Raw genomic sequence first — 7,469 nt, 5'->3', positions numbered from 1 at the left:
GGGCTGGGGGACTGCGGGGCTGGGGGCTGGGGGGCTGCGGGGCTGCGGGGCTGGGGGGCTGCGGGGCTGGGGAGCTGCCGGGCTGGGGGGCTGCGGGGCCTGGGGGCTTCAGGGCTGCGGGGCTGCTGCCCGGTCTGCGCGCCCCCGCGGCCTCTCGCGGGCGCTCGCTCCCGCCTGGCCTCCTGGGGGCCCCCGGGCGCGGGTCTGCATCTGCCCTGTCTCTCACCACCTCTCCGGCGCCCGCCCCCTGCCCAGTTCGCGGCCCCCGGTGCGGGGCACCCGCCACTCGCCTCCTGGGGGCCCCCGGTGCGGGACACCCGCCACTCGCCCGGTGGCGAGCTCCCCGGCCTGCAGGGGCCTCAGCCACCGCGGTGCGGCGCCTGGAGGTGCGGGGGCGGCGCACACCGCCTGTGGGGTGAGGGCTGGTGACCCCACGTTTCACCGCAGACCCGAGGAGCTAAGGCCACTTCCCCAAGTCGCCAGGCCCTCCTGGCGGGAGCCACTCTGTGCACTTATTCCCTGGCTCCGATACGCGCACTGCACGCCGGTGCCTGGACAGTTGCCCCTGACCTGCTGCCAACAGGGACAGGCCCTGACAGTCCCGCGGTTCTCTCTCCATTGAAGGGCTGCGCCACGGGCGCCCGGTGTGCGGCCCCCTTCTCCGCTCTCCACCCTGCTGGCTTCCGCCCTCCCCGTCTGTCTGTCCTGTTAGTCACAATAGTTTTCTCCTGTCTTCAGACCCAAATGCGTTTTTCGAAGAATGTCCGCGTGATAATGTTAGTGAACAGACAGGTGCAGGTGGTGGGAACGCGAGGTTAAGGCAATGATTCCACAAAATGGGCCACTGTGCTGACTCCCACATGCTTCTGACCAAGGAGAAGCGGACCTTGGGGCTGGGGGTGGCTCAGCGGCAGAGCACTGGCCTGCAGTGAGAGGCCCTGGCTTCCATCCTCAACACCACATACGAACAAATAAGCCATGGTAAAAAATATTTGCCAAAAAAAGAAAAGAAATTGACCTGCAGCCCTGCCTGGCCGCAGTGGACAGGGCACGTCACATTCCTCAGCAAATTACCTGTTCACTGCAGGAAAAGTGCAGGCCCAAGATCATGTTGATGGCAGGAACCCAGGAGATTTTTTGTGTCCAGATCCTGAAACTCTGGGAGATAAGCCTAGTTCCTCCTACCCATGAAATCTGTGAGAATGTATGGTTAAGATCTAATTAGTGGGGCTGGAGTTGTAGCTCAGCAGTAGAGCACTTGCCTCGGCACAGCATATGAGTAAGGAAATAAAATAAAGGTACGTCAAACTAAAAAAAAAAAAAATTAAAAACTGGGTTTTTTTTGTTTGTTTTTAAAGAATCCAGTTAGAAGTTGGGCCTGGTGCCACAGGCCTGTAATCCCAGTGATTTGGGAGGCTGAGGCAGGGGGGTTGCAAGTTCAAAGGGAGCTTCAGCAACTTTCCAAGGCTTTAAGCGACTTAGTGAGACCCTGTATTAAAATCAAAAAGAGGGGTGCTGGGGTGTGACTCAGTGGTTAAGCACCCCTGGGTTCAACCCCTGGTACCAAAAAAAAAAAAAAAAATTCCAATTCCATGGGCCAAGGTGACCTAGAGTTTCCATGGCAGTGGGGACTTGAGAGTCTGATGTCACCCTACTGTCTGTCGAATGTCAAGGTGGACCTGAGCGGGACTTCCTGGAAGCTTCACGGGTCCAAGTGGACCCTTCTCTCCCTTGGAAGAGGCCCCTTCCCCTTCCTATCCAGTCAGTGAACTCACTCCTGTTACTCTGAGCCACATCTCAAGTCTTTCTGATTGACAGCAGGGAGAGCGCGACCCATGGTGGGTGTCAGCCTAGGGCCTTGGTTTCCTGGCTGTAAGTGGGCACGGGGCCCCTGTGTCAGCAAGCACACCCACCTGCTGCCTGGTGTGGATGACAGAGAAGTGACCCGAGGGAACTGAGGCCTGCGGGCAGCCTGGGAGGGTCAGGCACATCTGTCAGCTGGGCCCTCGGTCCCCTGCCTGTCTAGGCACTGAGCCGGGAAGGCGGTTGGGAATCCTGGTGTTGAAAGGTGGCCACAAACGGCCCTCGGGAGGCAGGAGGAGGAGGGGAGGTGTGGCAATCGACTGTCCCTGGTCCCTGGTGGGGAGAGAGGGGACCCATCCTGGGCCTCCTGGCAGCTGGCAGGACCCCCAGGGGCCTGGGAGGGCCAGGGTCAGGGTGGAGAGGGGCAGACGTCCACAGTGGACACAGTGCTGGCCGAGGGTCTGAAGTCAGTCTGGGCCCTGGGAGCCACCTGCCTGGTGCGTGCACAGTCCTTTGAGACAGGTCCCGCCCAGGTCCCCTCTGCAGAGACAGGGAAACTGAGGCAGAGAACGGGGCTCCCCAGAGGTCACCCAACTGGGAAGGAATGGTCCTGGGGCCCAAGTCCACAGGTAGCACTGTGCTCCAGGCACGTTGGTCTGCAGGAAGGAAATGGGGCCCTGGGAGAGACGAGGCCCGAGCTTGGCCAGGAATGTGGTGGGCTGCTGTTGGGTTCAGGAGAGAGGGGGGCCAGGTGGGGGGAACACTCAGGAGAGCAGGGTCAGGGGCTGTGCCGGGGATGCTGCTAGGTGACTGGACCTGGAGGCTCAGCAGAGACCTGAGCTCAGGACCCCAATACGAGGGCTGAACAGAGGACCCCAAAATCTACCTGACCCCCCTCCGGGGGTGAACCACTCTGGGGAGCCCCACAGCCCGACATGAACCAGGGTCCCCGAGGGCACGGCCACCCCCACCTCCCACTCCTACCTCAGCAGTGAGGCACAGTGGCCACACCTGTATTCCCAGCTCCCACGAGCCTGAGGCCAGCCTCAGCAGCTCAGCCTGGCCCGGTCCCGGGCTCCGCCCTTCTTGTGGGAAGTTCCTGGGCTGTTTTGCTGGCCAGCAGGGTCCCGTTCCTGCCCACAGTGGAGGAGGGCACTTTTTGGGGGTCCTGCCTGGCACTCCCTCTCAGTTGTCCCAGGGGTGTGAAGGGTACCCCCGGGGCCTTGATCTGCATTTCACATGACTCAGGGAGTCACCGTGTTTTTGTGTGTTTGCTGGCGATCTGTGTATTCTCCCTCCAGAGCTGTCTATTCGGGTCTTCAGCCCTGTTTTAATGTGGTTGCTTGTCTTTGTTTTGAACTACAAGAGCCTGAACTCGGGAGACTCGCTTCCGACTTCCAATTTCCAGGTCCACATTGCTGGCCCCGGTCCTGAGTGCCCTGGACCTCTGCAGACTGGAAGGGCAGGGTAATCCTCTGAGACCGGGCACTGGCAGCTCAGGCAGAGACCAGCATCTCCACAGGGTGCTCAGAGGACCAGACGGAAAGGCCACACAGCCTGCCGCTTCACCGGCTGCGAACACCCCGACAAATCCAGGCTCAGAGTCCAAAGAAGGGTGCAGACAGGGACGTGTGGGGCGGGGCAGGGGCGGACAGGACTGCTCACTGTCCATGTGCACAGGGCTTCTTTAGGGGATGATGAGACTATCCCCAAACTGATGCCCACTCAGCTGTGTGAGTGTGAAGCCACTGCACCCGGGGTGGGGGTCTTAGGTGTGCATTGCATCCCCACGAAACTGTGTAAACAGCGAGACACCCCCTCCCTCTGATCCAGGGACTTCGCACCCATGCAGAGGATGCGAGTTCCAGGCCAGGCTGAGTAACTGAATGAGACCCTGTCTCAAAACAAAAAGAGCTGGCTAGTTCAGTGGTAGAGCACCCCTGGGTTCAACCCCCAGTACTGACAGCAAAAAGAAAAATGTTTGAAAATAATAGGACGCAGCGCCAGGCTGCACCCCAGGCCCTGTGCTGGGCTCAGCGCCTCACCCCTTGCCTGTCTGCTGGCCGCGGGGGCCCTGGGCTCCTGACCCCACCCACACCTGCAGATCTGTCTGTTTCACAGCAGGAAACTGCGGGGGGCAGCGGGCCGGGAGCAGTTTGGTGGAGATGGGGCAACTTCCTATGTTCTGCCACGGGGCCTGGCGGCCTGGTGGGGGTCGTGGTCACCAGAGCTGCCTGGAAAGTCCCACCCCCTGTGGCCCACAGGGTGGCCATGCCTGACCCCCCCAGTGTCCCCCATCTGTGCTGAGATCCAGCTGAGGGGGCTGAGGGGGCTGGTGGGGGACAGAGAAGGACTGTGATTGGCCAGGGCCACCCAGCCACCCAGCCCTGCAGGACTGCGCCAGGGCAGAGGTGGGACCCTGTCCCATCGTGGAGCAGCAGGGTGGGGGAGGCCGGGGGTCTCCCAGGGCGGGCAGGAGGCGCCCTGAGTCGGAGGGAGCGGCCTTTGGGGGCTCAAAAGGGCTGTCCCTGCCTGTCCCCGGGGGCTGGCGGGACCCACGCAGGACCAACACAGAGCTCCTGTGGCACCCTGTGCCTGCTGGCCAAAGCCAGCTGCGTCTACAGCTGCTCATTGAGGGGGGACAGGGAGACCCCCAAGTCACCAACCAGCCTGCCAGCCCCCGGGGATCTGGGGACTGGGTGAGAGCCTGGTGGGGCTGTGCTTTGGGCTGGAGTGGCAGGTCAGGGTCAGGGGTAGGCACGGCTGAGGTCCGGGTGACGGTCAAGGTCATTTGGTGCTGAGGATCAACCCGGGGCCTCGCCCGGGCTAGGCCAGCGCTCTGCCACTCAGCCCCAGCCCCAGCCCAAGGTCAGGGCTGGTTTTCATCCTAAGGGTGAAAGTTAGGCTTAGATTAGGCCTAGGTCCAAGTTTGGGCTCCTCTTGGGGCACAGAGGGGTCTGTCCCTGAGATTGTCCCCAGCCTTTTGGTTATCTAGGGGTAAAAGTGGAGTATGGAGGTGCACCTCTGCCTCCCAAGGCCTTGAGGCTGAGGCTGGATCCGGAGTTGGAGGCCAGTCTGGGGACCTTAACCAGACCCTGTCAGGGAGGTGGCTCCCCGGTAGACCACCCTGGGTCCCCCCCAGCACTGCAAAGGTGGACAGATAAGCAAATAGATAAAAGAAAGTCAGGCACAGCTGGCCGTAGTCCCCTCTCCCAGGAGGCAGCCTGGCAGGGGCCTCCGTCCAGGGCCTCCATCGGCAGAAGTGCAGCGGACCCCCCACCCGAGGATCTGGCCTGTTCTCCCCGAGGGCTGCCTCGCCCCACACGTGGGGGCCTTTCCCGCCCCCCGCCTCGTCCCTGAGGCTGGGTGTGCTGGTCTGGGTGATTTGCTGGTGGGATGGGAAGAGGCAGCCTGTTCTGGTTTGGGCTTTGTGAGGTGGGGATCCAACTCGGGGCCTTCCTGGGAAGCCCTGGGCCTTGGGGATCTTTTTTTTTTAATCTACACATGACGTGGCAGTGATCTTGGCAATTCATACATTTGAATCACTGGGGTATCATTTCTCGTTTGTCTAACTGTACAGATTGCAGAGTCACACTGGCCGTCGAGTCACCGGTATCCATACCTCGATCATGAGGTTGTTCTGTCCCTCTGCCCTTCCTACCCCTCGCCTTCTGGACCTTGTTGGACCCTCCCAGTCACCTTTGTGGCAAGAGTGACCTGTTCTTTTTCTACGGGGCAGGAGCAGATCACCAGAGAGGTGAGGTGACTCTGCAGGGTCCTACCGCTGGTCACCATCCAGGACGGGCATCCGACTGTGCAGGGGCAGGGTGGCCTTCCCGTGGCTCCAGAGAGATGGACACCACCACCAAGCCCGGGGCCTCTGGCCTTCCTCGCCCTGTGCCCCAAAGGCCCGGCCCGCCACCTGCCCGGGAAGGCCCATCACTTGGTGGAGGGTGTCCTACCCCCCCTGCAGCCCAGGGTCCCGCTCTGCACCCACCCCGGTCCCATCCTGCCCCAGAACCTGCTGCTCACCAGGCGCCACCCAGGCTCAACTGGTGACCTCGCGGGGACCCCACGTGTCCCCTGTGGAGACAGCTGACAGAGGAGGCAAACCTGGGCCCTGAGCCACCTCTGCCCATCTGTGTGGGCCATTCTCTGTCTTCAGCAGCTTGATGGAGAAGCTCCACACACCAGGCAACTCGCCCGTTTCACACCCCAGCAGAACTGTGGAGCCGACTCCCATCTGGTTCCAGAACATTCCGTCACCCCCCAGGGAAGCCTGTCCCCATGAGCAGCCTCTGTCCCACGGAGCAGCCCTGCACCCACAGGGCCATGTCCAACTCTAGACTCCCCTGTCCTGGGCCCTCCTGTCACTGGGTCACACGCCGTGCCCCGTGTGTCTGGCTGTCACGGAGCACCAGGTCCTCAGGACCCTCCACGCTGCGGCTGGGCCACCTCGCTCCTGCCCTGAGGCCACTCCAGGGGCGTGGCCACGTGTGTCCCTTCCCCTGTGGATGGACACCCGGGCTGCCCCACTCTGACGTCACAGTCGGGTTTTGTTCTGTGTGCTGTGGGGGGGACTGAATCCAGGGGGCTCTGCCACCAGCTGCTCCCCAGAACTCTCACTCTGAGCAGGACCTTGCTAAGTGGCAGAGACTGGCCTGCGGCTTGCACCCGGCCACGGTGGCCAGGTCGTTCCCCAGTGGCCAGGATGCCAGGTGCCTGGTGCTTCTGGGAGCCTGAGGTACTTAAAAATCAAACGTCAGAGCTGGGTGCGGTGGTGCACACCTGTCATCCCCGTGTCTGCCCGCAGGGTCCTGCCCACGGCCCTCCCAGCGCTGCTGGGGAGACCGGCAGGGGGGCTGCTGGGCTGGACGCGGGGGTCAGGGCTCCCCCGGGAGGGGCTGCTGTGCTGCTGCTCTCCTCCACGCCCTCCTGCCGGTGGGGACAGGCCGGCACAAGGTCTGGTGGCCCCGGGGGACAGGGCCACCGCCCTCACACTGGCCTTCCTACCTCCCCAGGCACAGCCTGGGCCGCAGAGATGGTGGGAGGGCGGGAGGCCTGGCCCCACACGGCGTCTCTGCAGCTGAGCTGGACCCGGGCAGCCACTTCTGTGGAGGCACACCATCCACCCCAGCTTGTGCTGACTGCTGCCCGCTGGCCGCTGCCCGCAGGACATGTGAGTTCCCGAGCTCCAGCACAGGCAGGGCCTCCCCACCCTCGTGCCCTCGTTGTAGCCTCCGCCCGCGGCCTGCTCCTCCTCCGATCTCAGGCCGCGTGGCCCTCATATCGGCAGCGGTGGGGCGGCCCCTGGAGTTCTGGGACTGCGTGTGGGGGACCAGTGGACGCCCGTTGAGAGAAGGCGTGCTGACCTCCCCAGCCCCCGACACCTGGTGAGCGTGGTGCTCGGGCGCAGACCTGCAGAGCCCGGAGCCCACAGAGCAGAGGTCCAGCATCAGCCAGGTCTTCCAGAGCAAGTACGACGCCCAGGAGAACCTCATCCAGGTGGGCAGGCTGCCTCCCGCTGCGAGCTTTCATTGAGCACCTACTGTGTACTCCGCCTGGCCCTGTGGAGCTTTGGTGGGGAGGAGACCTTCCTCCGCTCGGTCCCCTGCACACGTGGCTGCAGGACTCACAGGGCCTTCTGCCCAGCTTCGTCCAGGGCC

This window comes from Urocitellus parryii, chromosome 3, assembly GCF_045843805.1.
Source record: "Urocitellus parryii isolate mUroPar1 chromosome 3, mUroPar1.hap1, whole genome shotgun sequence".
In the NCBI taxonomy this organism is placed as follows: domain Eukaryota; kingdom Metazoa; phylum Chordata; class Mammalia; order Rodentia; family Sciuridae; genus Urocitellus; species Urocitellus parryii.
The sequence above is the reverse complement of the archived record's forward strand: the minus strand, read 5'-3'. Positions refer to the sequence as shown.